The 26,009-nt window shown below is 41.7% G+C and overlaps 1 pseudogene; it reads right to left on the bottom strand.

The window, feature by feature from the left end:
* Positions 1–25,412, bottom strand: part of LOC123486144 — a 30,180-nt pseudogene extending 4,768 nt beyond the window's left edge.
* Positions 25,413–26,009: the final 597 nt, after the last annotated feature.

Raw genomic sequence — 26,009 nt, 5'->3', positions numbered from 1 at the left:
ATAACAGTGTTGACTGAGAGAAACAGGGGGAGAGGGAGGATAACGGTGTTGACTGGCTCTGTGTAATGTGTCTTATCTGTACCTTCAATCTCTTCTGGCCGTAGGTCTCTGTCCTGCAGGGTTTCAGATTGGAGGGACACACACAGTGACAGACAGTGTGTTAGCTCGCATGGACACACACACACACACACACACACACAAAGATACAGACACGTGCACTGAATATACTTTAGTGTAGATGCACAGAAATACGCACACACTGTGACTGACAGAGAAACATCTCCATAAAAACAAAGAGAACTGCACATCTTTGATTTAGCTCCATCTGAATGTTGCGGACTGAACTGGACAGGTAGTAAAGCATTTGATATGGACTCATTTGATATGGATCATTTGATATGGATCATTTGATATGGACTCATTTGATAGGGAATCGTTTGATAGTGAGAGATGGCAGAAACCTAAATACAGAGGATTCATTCACTTCTCTCTCCACACAAGTTGCATCCTTTCACTCTCTCCCCTCACTGCCTCCCTCCCTCATTTCTAAAACCCCATAAATGAATGTTACGCAGCCAGACCAGCGGTTTGTTACAGGATTACTCAGCATGTGATCCGATTGACTTTAGTAACCCCTTAGTTCGCTCAACACAGTCCTATTCCATCCCCTGTGATTGGCTGCACTGCTCTGTCTGTCAGTGGTAGGCTACATCAAAGTGGCTTGTGTCCCAAATGCCACCCTATTCTATTTATAGCGCACTACTTTTGACCAGGGCCCATGAATCAAAAGGGAATAGGGTACCATTTGGGATGCAGTCCGTGTGAGGTAGACACAGGCAGCGGGTTAGAGAGGATCAGTTTGTTGCAAGGGGATTTGTAGAGTGATCAGTGATGTTGTGCAATCTGACTGCAACGTAGTCAGTCTCAAAACACACAGTAGGTTCTGCCAATGACTGGGCAAACACACTCAGTGGGTTCTGCCAGTGACCGGGCACACACACACACACACTCAGTGGGTTCTGCCAGTGACCGGGCACCGGGTAAGCGTTTCACTGTTAGTCTACACCTGTTGTTTACTAAGCATGTGACAAATAAAATTTCATTTGATCTGAATTGATTTCTTCTATTTTGGGTAGTGTATGACATGCAGCCAGGGTCATAGGTCAAAACAGATTACAGGGGAGAGGTTGCCAGGCCACAAATGGAGATGAGGAGATTTGGGGTTTTAGTGCAAGTGGGGAACACGTGAATATACGCACGCATGCACTCAGAAAACCTTTTTAAACAGCACCAAGCCTGTACATCCTCAGTCCTAAACCAGGGACTGTTCTATAGGATACATGTTACAGTAACATGTTGAGTCCTAAACCTGGGACTGTTCTATAGGATACATGTTACAGTAACATGTTGAGTCAACCAGGGACTGTTCTATAGGATACATGTTACAGTAACATATTGAGTTTGGATGGTGGAGGATAGTCACAGCACTTCAACTGATGCTGAGGTGATGACGCAGCCAAAATAAGCAACATCTGCTTGCTAAAAATAAAGGCGCAAATCTCTCGTTCATAAATTCAAAGTCCATCATTTATCTCAATGATATCAAAAGCTTTTACGTTATTTCTGATGAAGGTCAGTATGACCTGAAACGTCAGTGTTTATATACTGTAATGTCATCTAAATGCACATTGGAATGGAGTTGGAATGGAGTTTTAAATGGAGTTAATGGAGTTGAATGAGTTGGAAATGGGATTTGCTCTACTGTTCTTTGACACAAATTTGACTAAGCACACCCATTTTCTCCCGGTCGTGTGCTTTCTAGGGTGGCTGAGAGTTTGGAATGTGTCACAACGGCCTTGTTTCACACGTGTTCTGTGTCTTCCATTTTGTTCTGTTCTGTGATTGACAGCCAGTGACATCACAATCACATCACCAGGAATAGTAAAAGGACAGGATTGGATTAGAGAGAACAGGAGAGAGATTACATCTATGCTAAATTGTATCAAGATAAATCACTAATGCTTATTACTTGTTTCTCCTCTTTATTATTAATTTGTCTGCCGGCACTATGCTCATCGACTTGTTTACACACACAGACACACAAAATGGTATTTAGACTTTCACCTTCCAACCAAGGTGTTGGGGTAACCAACCATTTTGTCTAGACAGGGACAGAGACAGAGACAGGACAGGGACAGGACAGACAGATTGATGGCGAAGCTCATTGCAGCCCCCCATACAAAAAATATGGACTTATAGGTTCATATCCCCAGCAACATGCATCAACATAGCTCATAGTTCCTCTGGACCTACAGAGCACTTCCTACTGGTCTCAGACATTAGATCAACTTTCATCTACATTTCAGAGAACAGAGAGGATTGTGGGATTACATAACCTGTACTTTGTGTTCTGGATCGATAGAGTATTAACCCTTATTCCATTCTAACTCTACCTAATCTGTTCTGTGCTATCAAGGATCATCTCACTTTTTTTTATACTGAACAAAAATGTAAATGCAACATGTAAAGTGTTGGTCCCATGAGCTGAAATGAAAGATCCCAGAAATGTTCCATAGGCACAAAAAGTGCACAAATTAGTTTACATCCCTGTTAGTGAGCATTTCTCCTTTACCAAGATAATCCATCCACCTGACAGGTTTGGCATATCAAGAAGCTGATTAGATAGCATGATCATTACACAGGTGCACCTTGTGCTGGGGACAATAAAAGGCCACTCTGAAATGTGCAGTTGTCACACAACCCAATGCCACCGATGTCTCAATTTTTTGAAGGAGCGTGCAATTGGCATGCTGACTGCAGGAATGTCCACCTGAGCTGTTGCCAGATAATTTAATATGCATTTCTCTACCATAAGTTGCCTCAATGTCATTTTAGAGAATTTGCCAGTACGTCCCAACCGGCCTCACAATCACAGACCACGTGTAACTACGCCATCCCAGGACCTCCACATCCGGTTTCTTCAGGGGTTGCTGAGGAGTATTTCTGTCTGTAATAAAGCCCTTTTGTGGAGAAAAACTAATTCTGATTGGCTGGGCCTGGCTCCCAGTGGGTGGGCCTATGCCCTCCAAGGCCAACCCATGGCTGCACCCCCTGCCCAGTCATGTGAAATCCATAGATTAGGGCCCAATGAATGTATTTATATTGACTGATTTCCTTATATGAACTGTAACTCAGTAAAATCTTTGAAATTGTTGCATGTTGCGTTTATATTTTTGTTCAGTGTATCATGGGTCAAGCCTGTAGAGATCCTCATGATTGAATCCCTGTATAGATTGAGTTAATTCTATGAGTGGGTCAGATGGTCCAATACCCTCCCATTTACCCTCCTCGCCTTTGTAGCTTTTAGGTCAAACCTGTGTAGACTAGGTTCTCATGATTGATTGATTGGCAGCCCTGTATAGATATCAGTACTACACTTCATGATTGGTTCAAATGGTCCAACACTTTCAAATTGACCAATCACTGCCCACTTGCCTCTAAACTGGCCTCCCATAAGCATGAGTGATGGGCATTCCAATACTTTTCGGTGAGTCGATAGTTTGGCTCCCAAACGGCTCTTCATTCAAAAATGCTTGAAAATCTAGAACCATTTAAAAAATTGAAAATCTCTAACGCAATGCCAAAAAAGTAGGCTACCATTATGTCAGACCGGTTATATGCACATTCAAATGCATTTTTTTACCTGGCCAAATTATTAATGTAGGTCGTCTGCATTATTTTTACGCACTGCAAAATGAGCGACCAGAATGACGTGCACTCCCACTATGTATTGTTTCTGCAGTGAGGATTCACCCTCTTTAGACAATGTTGTTGTAACGCGTCATAATCGTTGTTGTGCGCTCCAAAAGCAGTAGTAGCAGTATGCAAATCAGGGAGCCAAATGAACGGCTCTTTCACCGATGCGATTCGATTTCCAACGTTCACCAAAAAGAGCCGTTCAAAAAAGCCGTTAGTTCACGAAATACCCATCACTAATAAGCATCTCCAATTCAAAATGGCGACATCAAAACCACACCATCTCCCAACATAATGTGATATTTCTCCTCTACAGTCCATCCAAGGACAGATCCACTTTCAAGTGCTAGCTAGTTAGTCCCAGTTACTGTAAGTACCTGGCCCAAATGGGAAACACCCAGCTAATAGCGCTTAGCATTAGCCTAGCATAGCTGCTATCAGGAAATTACTCCCCTATTTGTGTGATTATGGCTGTGTACAAAATGGCACCTATTCCCTATATAGGGCACTACTTTTGACCAGAGCCCTGGTAGTAGGGGCACTAAATAGGGAATAGGGTTCCATTTGGGACTGAGACGATATGATCTCACTCGAACAAAGACACTCATCTGGAATAAGAGGCTATATCAGACGCTGCTGCTCGGTGAACAGTAGATGAATCCATCATCTAAATTACAATGTTGAGGAACAGGCTGAGCACTGGTCGTGTTATCGCCACACACTCTGTCTTCGACAACATCTACAGTACAATCTGTTCCAGGAACAGGCTGAGCACTGGCCGTATCGTTCTAGGGACCGGCTCTTTTGTCTTTCTTTGTTCTACACAAAACTGAGAAACTTTAGGTTTTTTATCTCTATCAAATCATTTCTGGATATCAATTAAAGGGATACTTTGGGATTTTGGCAATGTTCCCTTTGTCTACTTCCCAGAGTCAGATCAACTCATGGAGACACATTTTTTATGTCTCTGCGTCCAATATGAAGGAAGTTAGAGGTAGTTTTTGCGACCAATTCTAAGTAAAGAGTTAAAGCCCGAATAACTGGATGTCTACAGGAACAGCTAGCATGCATTCATTGCGCCAATGCTAGTTAGCAATTGCGCTGACGCTAGTTAGCAACTTCCTTCAAACTGCACGCAGACACAGAAATGGTATCTACGAGTTCATCTTACTCTTGGGAAGTGCAAATCCCGAAGTATCCCTTACTGTGATGGTTTTTAATTAAAAGTGTCAAAAAGAAACAAAAATGGCTTCTTAGCAAAATTGCATTTCTCAAGCAAGAATTTTGCTAGGACTGTCTGGGAGTGGTCTGAGTAAGGGGTCTAATTGGAGGGAGGCAAACGGGAGGGATATGTCACCTGAAAACTAGCTGTTATTGGCAGTGAGGTTTTAAACTCTTTGCTATTGGTCTATTAACTTAAATCACTTGGTGATGTCGCCAGGCAGGCCAAAAATCTACCCATGCAAAACAAGCTGAAATTTCAGGTGGTCTTACATTATCATCATTGTTACAATTTCACAGTATTATTCCAACCACATAGTGGGAAATTATCATATAAAACACAGCAGGATGTGGTCTTCCCTTGCTAAAATAATGTACGGTGGACTCTATATGTAAAGTAAATAAGACATCACTAAAAACAATGGAAAGTGGCATCAACGGATAGGGGACACTCACAGGGTTGGCAGATGTGCATTGGTGGAGATGATGTAGTAGTGGTTTCCTCCAATCACGCCGCTCGTAATGTGAGGGTGATGATGATGTCACAAGGGGAGATGCTGGTGCCATAGATATAGAACCTGATATCGAGTGGATAGGGTCAGAGCTGTGGACAGGGTGACGTTTGATGAAGTGATCCAGGGGTGGATAGGGGCAGAGCTGTGGACAGGGTGACGTTTGATGAAGTGATCCAGGGGTGGATAGGGTCAGAGCTGTGGACAGAGTGACGTTTAATGAAGTGATCATGATGGTAATGATATTATGGGACGGATATAAAGGCTTGGTGAACATACAAGCTCATATGGTGTTACACTCTTGTAAAAGCTAGTCAAGGACCACAGAGAACTGGTGATTTGTTCAGACAAAATATCTGAAATGGATAAATGGATGACTATTATATCAGTATGGCATGTAGTTTACATTAGTGTGTGTGTGTCCCTGTAAGGTTACGTACGAGCTGGCTCTGAATGAACGCCTCTCTGAGGAAGATGCAGGCGGGCCCCACGATGTTGTGTAGCACGGTGCAGTTCTGGACCACAGCACACAGCGGCTCCTCAACCACTCTCCTCCTCTCCTCGCTCCTTTCATCCTCTTCTTCTTCCTCCAGGACCCCCACGCCCCCAAGCATCGCCGCCGCCAATGGGGCTCCGCTCCCCTCCGAGGGCAACACCCCCTTAGGGAGGGGAACCAACCACATGCCAATCAATCAGAATGATCAGAAAAGGTGTGTTCGGCCAATCAAAATGGCAGGTGAGTGAAGTAGTTGTTAAGCCCTGTGCCTTGTTGTTCTAAGACACACTAGGTTGTAGACTAGATCACTAAAGTAGGCTTCCTTCCATGCTTCCTGGTGTTAGTCATTCCTAGCAGCGTGTATGAAGCAGTATGCTCTACAGTTGACTCAGTGTCGTCAATGCTAATACAACTCTGGTTCAGCTAAAAGTCAATGTACAAGCAATAATGTTGATTTTGAAGTCATGCACATTGGAAGTCTTAGAAATGTTACATTTACCCCACCTACTGTAAACATATATATATATACTGTGCCTTCGGAAAGTATTCAGACCCTTTGACTTTTTCAAAATGTTGTTACGTTACAGCCTTATTCTAAAATGTATTGAATTGTTTTTTTCCCTCATTAATCAACATACAATAACCCATAATGACAACGCAAAAACAGCTTTTTTGACATTTTTGCTAATTTATACCAAAAACAATATTAAATATTACATTTACGTAAGTATTCAGACCCTTTACTCAGTACTTTGTTTAAGCACCTTTGGCAGCGATTACAGCATCGAGTCTTCTTGGGTATGATGCTACAAGCTTGGCACACCTGTATTTGGGGAGTTTTTCAAATTCTTCTCTGCAGATGCTCTCAAGCTCTGTCAGGTTGGATGGGGAGTGTCGCTGCACAGCTATTTTCAGGTCTCTCCAGAGATGTTCAAATCGGGTTCAAGTCCGGGCTCTGGCTGGGATCACTCAAGGACATTCAGAGACTTGTCCTGAAGCCACTCCTGCATTGTCTTGGCTGTGCGCTTAGGATTGTTGTCCTGTTGGAAGGTGAACCGTCGCCCCAGTCTGAGGTCCTGAGCGCTCTGGAGCAGGTTTTCATCAAGGATCTCTGTACTTTGCTCCGTTCCTCTTTGCCTCGATCCTGACTAGTCTCCCAATCCCTGCCGCTGCAAAACATCCCCACAGCATGATGTTTCCACCACCATGCTTCACCATAGCAATGGTGCCAGGTTTCCTCCAGACGTGACACTTGGCATTCAGGCCAAAGAGTTCAATCTTGGTTTCATCAGACCAGAGAATGTGGTTTCTCATGGTCTGAGAGTCTTTAGGTGCCTTTTGGCAAACTCCAAGCGGGCTGTCATGTGCCTTTTACTGAGGAGTGGCTTCCATCTGGCCACTCTACCATAAAGGCCTGATTGGTGGAGTGCTGCAGAGATGGTTGTCCTTCTGGAAGGTTCTCCCATCTCCACAGAGGAACTCTAGAGCTCTGTCAGAGTGACCATTGGGCTCTTGGTCACCTCCCAGACGTAGGCCATTCTCCCCGTATTGCTCAGATTGGCCTGGCGGAAGAGTCTTGGTGGTTCCAAACTTCTTCCATTTAAGAATGATGGAGGCCACTGTGTTCTTGGACCTTCAATGCTTCAGACATTTTTTGGTACCCTTCCTCAGATCTGTGCCTAGACACAATCCTGTCTCGGAGCAGTACAGACAATTCCTTCGACCTCATGGCTTGGTTTTTGCTCTGACATGCACTGTCATATGTGGTACATTATATAGACAGGTGTGTGCCATTCCAAATCATGCCCAATCAATTGAATTTACCACAAGTGGACTCCAATCAAGTCGTAGAAACATCTCAAGGATGATCAATGGAAACAGGATGCACCGGAGCTCAATTTAGAGTCTCATAGCAAAGGGTCTGAATACTTATGTCAATAAGGTATTTTTTTGTTTAAATACATTTGCAAAGATTTCTAAAAACCCTGTTTTTGCTTTGTCATTATGGGGTATTGTGTGTTGATTGATGAGGGGAAAAAACTACTTAATCCATTTTAGAATAAGGCTGTAACGTAACATTTGGAAAAAGTCTGAATACTTTTCGAAGGCACTGTACTACGTCTGTCTCTCAACACATCAATAAAATCAATAGATCTCCAATACTAAATCCCAAATAATCTAAACAACAATAAATAACGTAGGAATAATCCCTTACCTTCCTCATTTTACTTCTCTTGTTTCCCATCAGCTTTTCTTTCTGAGTCCTCCTCTCCTCCCCCTCTCTTTCCCTCCGTCCCGTGCCCAGTCCCTCTCCCTCCCTCTCTCTCTCCAGTTAGCTATTACATAAACTCTCCAGCCAAAGTCCCGGTCCAAACCTGAAGTTCCAATCTATCCCAGAAGGGAGCTCTTTTCGGCCACCAATAGAACACTACTGATGTTGATGATAATGAAGATGATGGCTGTGCGCTTAGGATCGTTGTCCTGCTGAATCCAAGATCCGATTGGTCTATTGAGAGACTAGGTTGCCATGCGGTCGCCATGTGTCTCTGGTCAAAGCTCCTTGAGGTGGTGGAAACCCTCACACATGGGTTTACCGGCAGGATACATTAGGAGAGCAAGGTGATTCTATTGTAGGTTTATTCCACTCTCTCACTCCATTTATGTTCCTTTGATTACCCCTCAATTTAATAAATCTCAGCCCTTTATCGTTCATTTTCCCCACTCACTCACTCTGCAAATGACCAGTTTGACAGAATTGAGAGGGAGAGGGAGGGGGAGAATTAGAGGGGAAAACGGGATGCCTTTTTAATCCTCAACATTTCAGATTAAAGGAATAGAGCGATGGGACTAGTGGAAAATAAAGGATGGAAAGCCAGAGAGAGGAAAGGGAGGGATGGAGAGGAGAGGGAAGTGAGGGGTTGGCCCTGAGAAGAGAGCAACACAGGGTTGGAGATGAGGGCATGATAGGTAGAGAGGAGAGAAAGGAAGGACATGTAGAGATACTAACAGGACATACACTATAGGAAGAGTGAATTCACCAGGAAGAAGAAAGTGGAAAGGAAAGAAAGGATATGAGATGAGTTAATTGTAGATTGGATGGGAGAAAGTTGAGGCTGATTGTCCTCTATACAAAAACTGTAGCCTTTTGATAAGAATCCTCATGTGACGATCGTCATAATGTCATACGTCACTTGATCTAAAGACTTGCTATTATAAATGACCCGACATGATGTAGGGGTTGAGAATCACATGTATGTATTGTAATAATGTGGGATTGGTCACGTTATTGTTGATCACCCGTCAAAGAAAGAAAACTGCCTATGATGAGTTTGAGTTAGGAGCGTCTGGGTTATTGGTTTGGCGCCAAAACCTTTTGTTGCGTGTCTCCAGTTAACATAACTATTTCTGTGCATGCATTTAGTGATCACAAGTTACATATATAATGTGAGCATGTTTAGCAAGTAAAACGTGAAAGTAGATTTTTTACAAATGTAAACGATTACCTTTTATTTCCTCATTGATGCAAGAGGGTTAGGTGAATTTCCTGGTCATAGTTGTGACGTCAAATGGGGCGCCTTCGAGTGCAAGGGTTTTTATGGTAAGGGATAATGCGGTAGTAGCTTATTCCCGGGGGACGTACATGTTTATATTCCAGGTTGTATTGATGCTTAAAGCATGGTAGCACTGTTATTGACCTGTGTGTTGATGCTAATATGTGTGTTTATGACCTCAATGTGTTTGTCTTCCATTTTCATACCTTGAAGTTGATTGTCAATTAGGTAATTGGTAAGGTTTGTGATGCATTCTGGTTAATGGGTATTGCTACAAGAAGCATGTCATTGCTTTGTTTGAGAGAGACAGAGAAGACAGACAGAGAAGACAGACAGAGAAGACAGACAGAGAAGACAGACATATAACAAGCATGGGTGTTAATTTGTTATAGAGTTCTATGTTATTCGTGGTCAGGTTATTAGCTTTTTGGTCATCGTCCCATTTGATTTTGTTAATAATTGTACAGTTCGCCGGCTCTTTTATCCTCACTTTGCAAAAAAAAAAGCCTCACATTGGCAAGAAAAAGTATATCTTCCTTGTATGCCTCCTCACTGTTAAAATCAAACCGCATGGTCAACCTCAAACCTGATTCTTATTCTATCCATTCTATTTCTATGTTCTCCTCTTGCAGATGTTTTGGGTTCTTGGCCTGCTGTTCTTTCTGTGTGGATCTACCCAGCAGGATTTGGGTTCCAACAGAAGATAAAGGCATTACTTGGATTTAAACAGCCACCATAGTAATACAGTTTAAATACTGCTTAATCCAGCAGTATTAATAATACGTGAGAGTACTGCTTTAGAACGTTTAGAATGTCTAGGAACATTTAGAAGCTATGTCAAGGAATGTTTGGAATGTCTAGGAACATTTAGAATTTCTAGGAACATTTAGAACATTTAGAATGTCTAGGAACTTTAAATGTTCTAGGAACATTTAGAATGTCTTAGAATGTCTATGAACATTTAGAACATTTAGAATGTCTAGGAACATTTAGAATGCAATGTAAAAGGAATGGTTAGTACACGATGTCTAGGAACAGTTAGAACCCAACATTGTCTTGTTTTTGCCATGGATGATTGGGAAGAAGATTTCAGCACAAACGAGACAGATGGTATCAGCATTATAAGAAATGGATGAAGAATATGAGGGTGAAAATGTCACAGTCTATTATGATGTAATAGTTGTGTTATGAAAAACGATTATGTACTTCATATCTTCATGATCAAATAAACCCTGAAATTGCTGCTGGAATATGTTCAAGTTGAACATTATCATAATTTCAGAAATGGTCAGGTTTTTTACTCCAGTTTTTCATTTCGCAAATGTCATTTGCGTGCGTACCCGATGTCACAGGAAGGCCAAAAAGATCATCAAGGACATCAACCACCCGAGCCACTGCCTGTTCACCCCGCTATCATCCAGAAGGCGAGGTCAGTACAGGTGCATCAAAGCTGGGACCGAGAGAATGAAAAACAGCTTCTATCTCAAGGCCATCAGACTGTTAAATAGCCATCACTAGCACATTAGAGGCTGCTGCTGCCTATTGAAATCACTGGCCACTTTAAGAAATGGAACACTAGTCACTTTAATAATGTTTACATATCTTGCATTACTCATCTCATATGTATATACTGTATTCTATAATATTCTACTGTATCTTAGTCCATGTCGTTCTGTCATTGCTTGTCCATATATGTATATAGTCTTAAATTCCTTTCTTACTTAGATTTGTGTGTATTGGTGCATGCTTTTGGTTCCAACCAGGCCAGCTCTGTCAGATCATAGAAATGCTGTTGAGTGATTTATTTACTTCTGGCTCTGGTTGACCCAATTCTTAGGTAGCCTACTCAGAATAAAGATACTTGTTCGCAATATGAGGGTCGCTCCACCAATTGCACCTTTTGAGAATTGTAGCTTGGTCAAAAAACGTTTGATTTCATTTAATTTTAATATCTGTCAAAGAGCCACAGGAGGTTGGTGGCACCTTAATTTGGGAGGGACGATGCCGCAATGGCTGGAGCGAAATAAGTGAAAAGGTATCAACTACATCAAACACATGGTTTCCATGGTTTCCATGTGTTTGATGCCATTCACCCGCCTCTGTTCCAGCCATTATTATGAGCCGTCCTCCCACAGCGCCTTCCACTGTAAAGACCATGTTAAACCAATAAAAAACATGATTTCCTATCTCAAGAGTTAAATAAATAAAATTACTATAGTAAGTGACAAATAAAATAACAGGGTTGACCGTAACAGGGTTGACGAGATTTCATCTTAAATCAGCCGCAATCTCCTTGTGACAGGAGGAATGAAAGCTTGTTGTGTGCGACAGGGAGGGCAATTGATCCATTTCTTTCTTATCTAATGGTATACAGGTTGACACTTCATAAAACAAAACACCAGAAAATGGCCAAAAAGAGTAGAACCAGCTCACTTGCTTTTACACTATGATTTGACTAATAAGTGTTCAATGTTTCTTTTGAAAAAAATATTTAAAAAAGGAATAGTTTTACCTATATTAAAACGAGTTCAGTTGGATCTTAAAGGAGGGACAGATGTAAATGAATCACTAATCATATCAAATAAACAATAATTTTCAGAAATTACTCCTCAAAGCAATGTTAAATATTTAGGGCTTTACACTATGTTGAAATTTGAGCAGAAATGTTGGGGTTAGGTGGGTTAAAATGTTGCTAGATGTCACAGAGGGTACTTTTTTGCGTCTTTATTCCTACAAAAAAAGTATTTATTGAATTCTCCACGTGGTCTATGTTAAAGGCCACTTCATTTAATATAACAGGCTTTTAAAAATCTTAATATTGGTGCATCAATTTCTACTTAAAATAAAAGGCAATGGTCTGTGGAAACCTGAATGACACCTCTCCGAAAACCAAGGGCTAAATATGAGCAAAAAAAGGTCCACATTCACCAAGCAGCAAATCAATTTCTAAGTAAAACCAGTATAGTCCTCGACTCCTCTCAGTGTTATTTCTATGTTGTGTTCACAGCTGAGGCATAAGCTTGAAAAGTAACAACACATGTGTAACCCCTAGATCAAACAGCTGGAGGGAATGTGATTGTCTCCTCTTTTTCAACAGCGTTAAACACACCACATGTTCTAGGATGCTTCCTAAACTGGCACCCTATTCCACTATATAGTGCACTATTTTTGACCCCCCAATAGTCGTGCCCACTATGCAGGGAATAGAGTGCCTTTTTTGGGACGCAGGCTTATACAGAGTAGATGACGGGAGAGAGGGTAGAAACACATTATAATAACAATCTTATATCGTGGAATCAACAAATTTGGACGGAGTTCAGAAGAAAGGATTTTCCCACCACGCCATCCTGACCCTGGTTTGACCCTGGACTCTGGACCACAATGCTGGAGAGAAGAGGTACAGAGAGATGTGTGTGTGTGTGAGAGAGCGCTTGGGTCTGTCTGTGTGTGTGTGTGTGTGTGTGTGTGTGTGTGTGTGTGTGTGTGTGGGGAGGGAAAGAGAGAGAGCGAGCTTCTTGTCTGTGTGTGTGTGTGTGTGTGTGGTGGGGTAACTGTGTGTGTGTGTGTGTTTATGTGCGTGAGCCTGTCTGTGTGTGTGACTGCTTTCCTGACTCCTTTCCTCTGAGCTCTTAGATATACTCCAACAATAGTCCGCTGTGTGTGGGAAATGTGTGTGTGTGTGTCATCTGTTGTAACATCTAGTCATCATGTCTAGTCCTACTGACTCACTATAACATCACTCATTCATATCTACTAGTTTAGCTTTTGTCTCGTGCAGTTTTCCATCAAAAAGACACACAATCATATATTTTCCACAGCAAGATACATTCTGGCTATCTCCTAACTCTCTCTCCTCCTTCTCCTCTTTTTTCCTTCCTCCTTTTCCTTCCTTTCCTCCTTCTTTTCTTTACTCCTCCTCTCCTCTTTCCTCCTCTCTCTCTCCTCCCTATCTTCTTTCTCCTCTTCCTCTCTATCCTCCTCTCTTTTTCCTTCTCTCCTCTTCTTCTTCCTACCTTTTCTTTTTCTTCTCCTATCTCTTCTGTACACATATCCAGGCATCAGATATCTCTAGAATGACTAGAGTGAAACGAGCACAGATATGTAGCTTTATACTACATCATCAATAGAGGCAAGCAGCAGCAGCATGCGCAGCTGGTCCATAAGTGAAGTTGCAGTGTTATAGATTGTCACACAGAAGATAACAGCATCAAAACACAATATTAGTAATTTTTACTAAACTATTTAATCTGTGGTTACTTCTGCATTACACACACACACACACACACACACACACACACACACACACACACACACACACACACACATACACACACACACTCATAGTATAATCTCTTCCTCTTCTCAGGAGCCTGTACTCTAATCCGGTGACCTATGACACTTAACCCGTAGGTGTGTGTGTGTGAGAGTGTTTGTTCATGCATGTGCAGGTACATACATGAGCTTTGTACACTTGGGTGAGTTTAATAACACTAAAACGCACTGGCATTCTCTCCCATGCTTTTATCTATCTATGCATATATAGATGATGTGAAAGATGTCCATTGTGGATGGAAACAGTAGCACAACAGTGATGTGTTACTTCCTAAATTGTACATGACTAGGTTATTTATTTATTTGTGTTGAATTTTAGGCAGTCACTGAACTGATTAATTAGCTCAGTTGGTTTGGTGTGGAGCCTAGTTGGAATAAAATCCTGCAGTTCCTGCAAGGCACTCAAGGAAAAGGGGTTGTTTACCCCTGATCTGCTAGTCCATGTTACTGTGTAACAATTCGGTCCCTCTTCCTGTTTTTCTCTTCCCATCTCCCCTACTCTCTTTTCTCCTCTCTCCCCTCTTTCTCCTCCCCTCTTTCCCCCCTCCTCTTTCCCCTCCCCTTTTCTTCTTCCTTTCCTTCCTCTCCTTTCCTCCTCTTCTCTTTTTTTTATCTCTTCCTTTTTTTTTTTTTCCTCCTCTTTCTTCCCCTTCCCTCTCTCTCTCACCCCCTCTCCTCTCCTCTCCCCTCCCTCCCCTCTCTCTCTCTCTCTCTCTCTGCTCACTGGATTGTTCCATATTTCCCATTGATACTCCCCCCCTGCTCCATAATTCCCCAAGACCTGTAGACCTGTGGGTGTGATTGTGCTTCCTTCATCTACTGTATATGAGATTTGGGTTGGTAAGCACTGGTATGTTCTAGAATGGTTGGAATGGATTGGCAGTAGGGCCAGAATGACAGAAGGAGAGAGAGAGAAGAGATAAACAGAGGGATAGAAAGTACAGAGAGAGAGAGGGAGAGAGAGGGAGGGAGAGATAGGAGAGAAACAAATGGATAGAGAGAGAGAGAGAGAGAGATAATCACTTCTATTGTGTATGACAGCTGTCAAACGACTATGTCAGATCAGCTCACTCAGTTTTCAATGTTGTCGAACTGTCTGTATGTCTGTCTGTCTGTCTGCCTGTCACACAGAAAATGTATGCACGCGATGACTGTAAGTCGCTTTGGATAAAACGTTACTAAATGGCATTTATTATTATTATTATTATTTTCTGTTGAACTGTCTGTCTACGGGAGTAAGAGTGCTGATGGTGCTGTATCCCACTCTGATAAATCACAAAATATATACTATATATCTGTATATATATATATATATATATATATATATATATATATATATATATATATACACTACCAGCGAAAGGTTGGGACACACCTATTTATTCAAGGGTTTTTCTTTATATTTAATAATTTTCGACACTGAGAATAATAGTGAAGACATCAACACTATGAAATAACACATATGGAATTGTGTAGTAACCAAAAAAGTGTTAAACAAATCAAAATATATTTTAGATTTTAGACTCTTCAAAGTAGCCACCTTTGACTTACCAGCTTTGTACACTCTTGGCATTCCTCAACCAGCTTTACCTGGAATGCTTTTCCAACAGTCTTCAAGGAGTTCAAAACATATGCTGAGCACCCGCCTGGCTGCTTTTCCTTCACTCTTGCGGTCCGATTGTAGAGGCCACGCTATCTGATGCAGCACTCCATCACTCTCCTTCTTGGTCAAATAGCCCTTACACAGCCTGGAGGTGAGTTTTGGTCATTGTCCTGTGTGAGGGTTATCTTCTGTATACCCTCCTCGGCTGAGAGAATGCCAAGAGTGTTGAAAGCTGTCAACAAGGCAAAGGGTGGCTATTTGAATATAAAATATATTTTGATTTGTGTTATTTCATAAGTTTTGATGTCTTCACTATTATTCTACATGTAAAATATTTTAAAAATAAAAAAACCCCTTGAGTGGAGTAGGTGTGTCCAAACTTTTGACTGGTGTATATTTATGAATTATCAGTGGGTGTAGCAGCCCCCTCGACACCAAGTTATTTCCTGTAGCTATAGCCATTAGATCCTTTACTACTGTAGCCCATATAGAAACACATTGAATAACACATTTAGAAAAGGCAAAACAACAGTCTAAGAAAAATTAATCATCATAGATACGGTTGTTTTAAGTGTCTCTATGGATTTGCCTGTCAAAGCAGTGTGTACTATACAGGGGAATAGGTGCTTGGAGGCACACCCTCTAGCCCTCACTAAAACACCAGATCTGGACTCCATGATCAGCTACCATAACAACACACTCGCAATGGGACCATTCTGGCTGATTGTCTGTATTGCTGGCTGGCCTGTGGCATTGTAATCATTCAGGAGAAGTCTCAGGAGTCATAATATTTAATGACAATCTGACCGTGAGGTGTGTACATATGTGTTCTCTCTCTCTCTTTTTTTTTTTTTTTTCTCTTTCTCCATCTCTTTTCTCCCCCCCCCCTTTCGTCTTTTCTTTCTCTTCTCTTGCTTCTCTTTTTTTTTTTTTTTTCTTTCCCCCCCTCTTCTCTTCTTCTCTATCCACTATCTGTCCTCTATAAACACCATACTGCTTTCCTCTATATGTAACACTATACTATTGCTTCCTCTATAAACACTATACTGCTTCCTCTGTATATAAACACTATACTGCTTCCCCTTCTATAAAACACTATACTGCTTCCTCTATAAACACTATACTAGCCTATTTATAAACACTACTGCTTCTCTTATAAACACTATACTGCTTTCCCTTCTATAAACACTATACTGCTTCCTCGGTCTATGGAACACTATATTTCTTCCTCTATAAACACTATGTATTCTTGCCTGGGGCTTAAACACTATACTGCTCTCTGTCTAGTATAAACACTATACTGCTTCCCGGGCCAATAAACACTATACTGCTTCCTCTATAAACACTATACTGCTTCCTTCTGTCTATAAACACTTACATACTGCTTCCCCTCTTAGAAACACTATACTGCTTCCTTTCCTAGAAACACTATACTGCTTTCGGCCTCATAAAACACTGTACTGCTTCCTCTGTCTAGGTAAAGACTATACTAAGCTTCCTTTGTCTATAAATACTAAAACTGTTTCCTCTATAAACACTATACTGCTTCTTGGTCTATAAACACTATACTGCTTCCTCTGATAAACACTATACTGCTTCCTCTATAAACATTATACTGTTTCCTCTGTCTATAAACACTATACTGCTTCCTCTGTCTAGAAACACCATACTGCTTCCTCTATAAACACTATACTTGCTTCCTCTTATAAACACTATACTGTTTCTCTATAAACACTATACTTGCTTTCCTTCGGTCTCATAAACACTAGACTGCTTTTTTCTCGGTCTATAAAACATTATACTGCTTCCTCTGTCTATAAACATTATATTCAAGCTCTGTCTATAAACACCATACTGCTTCCTTGGTCTATAAACATTATACTGCTTCCTCTGTCTATAAACACTATACTGCTTTCCTCTGTCTATAAACACTATACTGCTTCCCTCTATAAACACTATACTGCTTCCTCTATAAACACTACACTGCTTCCTCTATAAACACTACACTGCTTCCTCTGTCTATAAACACTATACTGCTTCCTGGCTATAAACACTCACACTGCTTCCTCTATAAACACTATACTGCTTCCCTCTATAAACAGCTATACTGCTTCCTCTGTCTATAAACACTATACTTGCTTCCTTCTGTCTATAAACTACTATACTGCTTCCTCTATAAACATTATACTAATAAGCTTCCTCTATAAACACTATACTGCTTCCTCTATAAAACACTATTAATGCTTCCTCTTCTATAAACACTATACTGCTTCCTCTATAAACACTATACTGCTTCCTCTATAAACACTATACTGCTTCCTCGTCTATAAACACTATACTGCTTCCTCTGTCTATAAACACTATACTGCTTCCTCTATAAACACTATAGCTTCCTCTATAAACACTATACGCTTCCCCATAAACACTATACCTTCCTCGGTCTATAAACACTATACTGCTTCCTCTATAAACACTATACTCTTCCTCTGTCTATAAACACTATACTGCTTCCTCTATAAACACTATACTGCTTCCTCTATAAACACTATACTGCTTCCCTCTGTCTATAAACACTATACTGCTTCCTCTATCACTATACTGCTTCCTCTGTCTATAAACACTATACTGCTTCCTCTATAAACACTATACTGCTTCCTCTATAAACACTATACTGCTTCCTCTGTCTATAAACACTATACTGCTTCCCTCTGTCTATAAACACTATACTGCTTCCCTCTATAAACACTATACTGCTTCCTCTATAAACACTATACTCTTCCTATAAACACTATACTGCTACCTCTATAAACACTATACTGCTTCCTCTGTATATAAACACTATACTGCTTCCTCTATAAAACACTATACTGCTTCCTCTATAAACACTATACTACTTCCCTATAAACACTATACTGCTTCCTCTATAAACACTATACTGCTTCCTCTATAAACACTATACTGCTTCCTCTGTCTATAAACACTATACTGCTTCCTCTATAAACACTATACTGCTTCCTCTATAAACACTATACTGCTTCCTCTGTCTATAAACACTATACTTCTTCCTCTAGAAACACTATACTGCTTCCTCTAGAAACACTATACCGCTTCTCGGTCTATAAACACTGTACTGCTTCCTCTGTCTATAAACACTATACTGCTTCCTTTGTCTATAAACACTAAACTGCTTCCTCACAAACACTATACTGCTTCCTCGGTCTATAAACACTATACTGCTTCCTCTATAAACACTATACTGCTTCCTCTATAAACACTATACTGCTTCCTCTGTCTATAAACACTATACTGCTTCCTCTGTCTATAAACACTATACTGCTTTCTTAAACACCATACTGCTTCCTCTGTCTAGAAACACTATACTGCTTCCTCTATAAACACTATACTGCTTCCTCTAGAAACACTATACTGCTTCCTCTATAAACACTATACTGCTTCCTCTATAAACAATATACTGCCTATGAACACTATACTGCTTCCTCTATAAACACTATACTGCTTCCTCTATAAACACTATACTGCTTCCTCTGTCTATAAACACTATACTGCTTCCTCGTTATAAACACTATACTGCTTCCTCTGTCTATAAACACTATACTGCTTCCTCTATAAACACTATACTGCTTCCTCTATAAACACTATACTGCTTCCTCTGTCTATAAACACTATACTGCTTCCTCTATAAACACTATACTGCTTCCTCTGTCTATAAACACTATACTGCTTCCGTCTATAAACACTATACTGCTTCCTCTGTCTATAAACACTATACTGCTTCCTCTATAAACACTATACAGCTTCCTTTTTATAAACACTAAACTGCTTCCTCTATAAACACTATACTGCTTCCTCTGTCTATAAACACTATACTGCTTCCTCTATAAACACTATACTGCTTCCTCGGTCTATAAACACTATACTGCTTCCTCTGTCTATAAACACTATACTGCTTCCTCTATAAACACTATACTGCTTCCTCGGTCTATAAACACTATACTGCTTCCCTCTATAAAACACTATACTGCTTCCTCGGTCTAGAAACACTATACTGCTTCCTCTATAAACACTATACTGCTTCCTCTATAAACACTATACTGCTTCCTCTATAAACACTATACTGCTTCCTCTATAAACACTATACTGCTTCCTCTATAAACACTATACTGCTTCCTCTGTCTATAAACACTATACTGCTTCCATCTATAAACACTATACTGCTTCCTCTGTCTATAAACACTATACTGCTTCCTCTATAAACACTATACTGCTTCCTCTATAAACACTATACTGCTTCCTCTGTCTATAAACACTATACTGCTTCCTCTGTCTATAAACACTATACTGCTTCCTCTATAAACACTATACTGCTTCCTCTATAAACACTATACTGCTTCCTCTATAAACACTATACTGCTTCCTCTATAAACACTATATGACTTCCTTTGTTTATAAACCCTATACTGCTTCCTCTGTCTATAAACCCTAAGAACAGCGATTACATAAGATGGCCACATGTCCTTTACGTAAGGTCAGCCCTGGTGTTATAATAAGAATTTTTGATTGAGGCAGCTTTTTCCCGATCTGGCAGTTGGGTGCGGAGAGCATTTGATTAGGTCTGATTTAGTGGCATCCCAACTCTGGGGTGATTACTTTCGTCTGACTCATTATGCCCTGAAAACAAGAGGTCACGGATAGGATTAAACGATTAGAAATATCATTAATAGAACGATTGTATCATTGACTTGAATGGGGACGCCTGTACTATTCTTTTTTTTCTATGCATTTAATCCTGCAGAAAAACTGGTCCCAGGGAACAATAGTTCACTGACTCTGACCTTCATTCTCTCTCTCTTCTCTTTCTCTTTATTTCTCCCTCTATATCGCTCTCCCCCCTCTCTTTTCAGTCTCTCTCTCACTCCATTTTTTCTATCTCTGTCTCATTTCACCTCTCTCTCGCTCTCGCTCTCGCTCTCTCACTCTTTCTTTAATTCTCTCTTTGTCTGTCTCTCTTTCTCTTTCTCTTTCTCTTTCTCTTTCTCTTTCTCTTTCTCTTTCTCTTTCTCTTTCTCTTTCTCTTTCCCTCTCCCTCTCCCTTTCCCTCTCCCTCTCCCCCTCTCTCTCTCTCTCTCTCTCTCTCTCTCTCTCTCTCTCTCTCTCTCTCTCTCTCTCTCTCTCTCTCTCTCTCTCTCTCTCTCTCTCTCTCTCTCTCTCTCTCTCTCTCTCTCTCTCTCTCTCTCTAGCTCTTGTTCTCCTCTTGTTCTCTATCTCTGGTCTTGGTGAAGATTCTCCACATCTGTGAACTAAACCCACACTAAGCTAATTTAATTTGTGTGTGAGTGTCTTCTCTCATTTAATTTTATCACAGCAAAGTGCTCCAACTACTGTTCTATACGACCACATGAAACCATGCTGAAAGAAGTCAGAGGTAAAGAGATCTAAAGGTTAGGAGACTCACAAGTAAAGGAACCCGCAGGTACAGAGACAGACCAAATTTAAGAAGTCCCAGAAGTAGCAAGACTTTCATAAGTCAAGTGACTCACAAGCTGCACCACCAGCTTAGCAATTCCACTGGTGAAGGGTCCCACTGTTAAAACTGTCCCCCAGGTAAGGACTCCCTCAGGTAAAGACTCCCTCAGGTAACATACTCCTTCAGGTAGAGACTCCCTCAGGTAATACACTCCCCCAGGTAAGGACTCCCTCAGGTAATGACTCCCTCACGTAGACTATCTCTGGTAAGGACTCCGCCGGGTAAGGACTCCCTCGGGTAAGTATTCCCTCAGGTGAGGACTCCCTCAGGCAGAGACTCCCTCAGGTAATAAACTCCCCAGGTAAGGACTTCCCTCAGGTAAAGACTCCTTGGTATAATCCCTCGGGTAACTACTCCCTCAGGTAGAGACTCGCTCAGGTAATACACTCCCCCAGGTAAGGACTCCCTCAGGTAAGGACTCCCTCAGGTAAGGACTCCCCCCGGTAAGTATTCCCTTAGGTAAGGACTTCCCCAGGTAAAGACTCCCCCCGGAAAGGAATCCCTCAGGTAAGTATTCCCTCAGGTAAGGACTCCCCCAGATAAAGACTCCCCCCTGTAAGGACTCCCTCAGGTATGGACTCTCCCAGGTAATAAAATCCTTCAGGTAAGCATTCCCTCAGGTAAGGACTCCCCCAGGTAATATACTCCCTCAGGTAAGCATTCCCTCAGGTAGGACTCCCTCAGGTAATATACTCCCTCAGGTAAGGACTCCCTCAGGTAAGGACTACCTTAGGTAGACTCCCTCAGGTAATATACTCCCTCAGGTAAGGACTCCCCCCAGGTTATACACTTCCTCAGGTAAGTACTCCCCCAGGTAAAGACTTCCCCTGGTAAAGACTCCCTCAGGTAAGGACTCCCCAGGTAATATACTCCCTCAGGTAAGGTCTCCCTCAGGTAGACTCCTCAGGTAAGGACTCCCCAGGTAAAGACTTCCTCAGGTAAAGACTCCCTTAGGTAGACTCCCTCAGGTAATATACTCCCTCAGGTAAGGACTCCCTCAGGTTATACACTCCCCCAGGTAAGGACTCCCTTAGGTAAGGACTCCCTCACATAGACTCCCCCAGGTAAGGACTCCCTTAGGTAAGGACTCCCCCAGGTAAGGACTCCCCCAGGTAAGGACTCCCTCAGGTAAGGACTCCCCCAGGTAAGGACTCCCTCAGGTAAGGACTCCCCCAGGTAAGGAATCCCCCAGGTAAGAATTCCCCCAGGTAAGGACTCCCCCAGGTAAGAACTCCAACAGTTGAGTCGCTCCACCTGCCCCAGTGTCTTACCTGCCCGAAGACAGAGGCGATGATGGGTTTGAGCCTCCTCCTCTCGGGGGTCTTGAGCCCCCAGGTCTCCTCTGGTCCCTCTGTAGAGGAGGACAGGCTTCTGGTCTTAGTCTTCTTAGAAGGCCTTTTTATACTGCAGGAGCTCCATCTCCTCAGCTTCTCTATCTTCTTCTTGATGGAGCCCTGGAGACAGACAGAGACAGAGACAGAGATGTATGTGAACGAGGATACAATGTATGTATGTCCTTGGTAAAGACACACAGATAGAGAGAGAGCGAGAGAGATGGTTAGGATATAGTGTATGTCCTTGGTAAAGACACACAGATGGAGAGAGAGAGAGAGAGAGAGAGAGAGAGAGAGAGAGAGAGAGAGAGAGAGAGAGAGAGAGAGAGAGAGAGAGAGAGAGAGAGAGAGAGAGAGAGAGAGAGAGAGAGAGAGAGAGAGAGAGAGAGAGAGAGAGAGAGAGAGAGAGAGAGAGAGAGAGACATTTAGGATATAGTGTATGTCTGGTAAAGACACACAGATGGAGAGAGAGAGAGAGAGAGAGAGAGAGAGAGAGAGAGAGAGAGAGAGAACATTTAGGATATAGTGTATGTCTGGTAAAGAACACAGATGGAGAGAGAGAGAGAGAGAGAGAGACATTTAGATATAGTGTACGTCCTTGGTAAAGACACAGATGGAGAAGAGAGAGAGAGAGAGAGAGAGAGAGAGAGAGAGAGAGAGAGAGAGAGAGAGAGAGAGAGAGAGAGAGAGAGAGAGAGAGAGAGAGAGAGAGAGAGAGAGAGAGAGAGACATTTAGGATATAGTGTATGTCCTTGATAAAGACACACAGATGGAGAGAGAGAGAGAGAGAGAGAGAGAGAGAGAGAGAGAGAGAGAGACATTTAGGATATAGGTAGTCCTGTAAAGACACACAGATGGAGAGAGAGAGACTGTTAGGATACGATGTATGTATGTTCCAGGTAAAGACACACAGACTGAGACGTTAGAATATACAGATCTGCAATCTTAATTTGATCACTATGTTGTCCCAGATCATTTTCCTACTCAGCAAAATGCAAATTGTGGTGTAAAGACTTCTAAAGGTATTTTTCTGCTGTGAGAAACAGTGTTTAAGACGGTCGTTGACATGTTCTTGTCTTGGGGAAAGACACACAGACAGAGAAGGAGATACGTTCATCATACCGTATGATACAGGAACCCAACACAGAGTTAACTGACAGTGCTGTATGTTATGATACAGGACCCCAACAGAGAGTTAACTAACAGTGCTGTATGTTCTGGATACAGGAACCAAACAGAGAGTTAACTGACAGTGCTGTATGTTCTGGATACAGGAACCAAACAGAGAGTTAACTGACAGTGCTGTATGTTCTGAATACAGGACCCCAACAGAGAGTTAACTGACAGTGCTGTATGTTCTGGATACAGGACCCCAACAGAGAGTTAACTGACAGTGCTGAATGTTCTGGATACAGGACCCCAACAGAGAGTTAACTAACAGTGCTGTATGTTCTGGATACAGGAACCAAACATTGTATCAGAACATACAACACTGTCAGTTAACTCTCTGTTTGGGTCATTGTATCAGAACATATGGCACTGTCAGTTCCATATGTTCTGAAACATTGACCCAAACAGAGAGTTAACTGTCAGTTCCATATGTTCTGAAACATTGACCCAAACAGAGAGTTAACTGACAGTGTTGTATGTTCTGATACAATGACCCAAACAGAGAGTTAACTGACAGTGCTGTATGTTCTGATACAATCACCCAAACAGAGAGTTAACTGACAGTGCTGTATGTTCTGATACAATGAACCAAACAGAGAGTTAACTGACAGTGCTGTATCAGGTTCTGATATAATGAACCAAACAGAGTTAACTGACAGTGTTGTATGTTCTGAAACAATTAACCAAACACAGAGTTAACTGACAGTGCTGTATGTTCTGATACAAGACCCAAATAGAGAGTTAACTGACAGTGCTATATGTTCTGAAACATTGACCCAAACAGAGAGTTAACTGACAGTGCTGTATGTTCTGGATACAATTAACCAAACAGAGAGTTAACTGACAGTGCCATATATTCTGAAACAATTAACCAAACAGAGAGTTAACTGACAGTGCTGTATTTTCTGATACAATGACCCAAACAGAGAGTTAATTTTTGAAATATATAACTTAGAAATGCCTCATGAGCTTAGTTCATCTGTCGTACCCCAACATAACCCGAAGTAAGCTTGTTTTATTCAAGTAAGCTTGTTTTAAACAACGTAAATGTAAACAAACACTGGGATCCTGAGTGGCGCAGCAGTCTAAAGCACTACATCTCAGTGCTAGAGGCGTCACTACAGACCCGGGTTCGATCCCGGGCTGTATCACAACCGGCCGTGATTGGGAGTCCCATAGGGCAGCGCACAATTGGCCCAGCGTTGTGAGAGTTTGGCCGGCTTAGGCCGTCATTGTATAATAAGAATTTGTTATTCGCTGACTTGCCTAGTTAAATATTTTTTTGTTGTTAAAACTATCATTTTGATATCATGAATGGTCATTCCCCTGCATTCATAGTTCTGTCTATGAATTTGAGAGTGGTTACATTTATCCAGCCCCATCCCTTAGCTTTTTAGCGAAATGGGCGGGGAGTACGCTTTGTTATTGTTTCAGTTAAGGATTCTAGCTTTAAACACAAGCACAGATTATTCAGTGTCTAACAAGGATTATGGAATGCATTATGGGAAATATTCCATGACAGCATATGACCCTAACAGAGATGACCATTTAATGTAAACATTGGCTTGGCATTTTAAATCGAGCATTGAGCTTTGTTTTGCGGGGGACAAATATGATTTGACTGTCTAAATGACAATCTTTCATAAATGACACTCATTCATAAATGACACACACACACACACACACACACACACACACTCTTACCTTTTTCTCTAGCCTTCCCTCAGGGATGTCTTCCAGGGTTAAGATGCTTCCGGCTTCACTCATCCTTCTGATCAAACGAACACAAATATCAGTCTACCTCCCTCTATCACTCATATACTGTTTCCCTGTCTCGTTCTGTCACTCTCACTCTAGTTATTTTATTCACTCAGTCTATATCTCTCCCTGTACATCTGCCACTGTTGATCATCTCTCACATCTCTGTCACCTGTCGCTCCCTCTTTTATCTCCCCCTCCTTTATCCCTCCCTCTCTCTTTCTCTCTCTTTGTCTCTCTTTGTCTCTCTCTCTTTCTTTCTCTCTCTCTCTCTCTCTCTCTCTTTCTCTCTCTCTCTCTCTCTCTCTCTGTCTCTCTTTCTCTTTCTTTCTTTCTTTCTTTCTTTCTTTCTTTCTTTCTTTCTCTCTCTCTCTGCTGTCTCTCGCTCTCTCTCGATATCTCTCTTGCTCTCTCTCTCTCCTTTGTCTCTCTTTCTCTTTGTCGCTCTCTTTCTCTCTCTCTCTCTCTCTCTCTCTCTGCCTCGCTCTCACCCTCTCGGTCTCTCTCTCTCTTTCTACCTCACCACTCAGCTTAGCAGAATGTCATCGTTTAAATCAGTGGAAGAACTAATCCCTTACCTCTGTCAATGTGTGTCTTCATTCAACTCCTCTTCCTCTTCCTCCTCCTCCTCTTCACTTCCATCTCATCCATTCATCATGGTGTGTATCAAACTGGCTGACTTCTGTCCTGTTTATTTGTGTGTGTCACCATCCTCGTGATGATATATGGGT

Source organism: Coregonus clupeaformis, unplaced genomic scaffold (assembly GCF_020615455.1).
Source record: "Coregonus clupeaformis isolate EN_2021a unplaced genomic scaffold, ASM2061545v1 scaf1033, whole genome shotgun sequence".
Lineage (NCBI taxonomy): Eukaryota > Metazoa > Chordata > Actinopteri > Salmoniformes > Salmonidae > Coregonus > Coregonus clupeaformis.
This window is presented reverse-complemented; position numbering and strand designations above follow the sequence as displayed.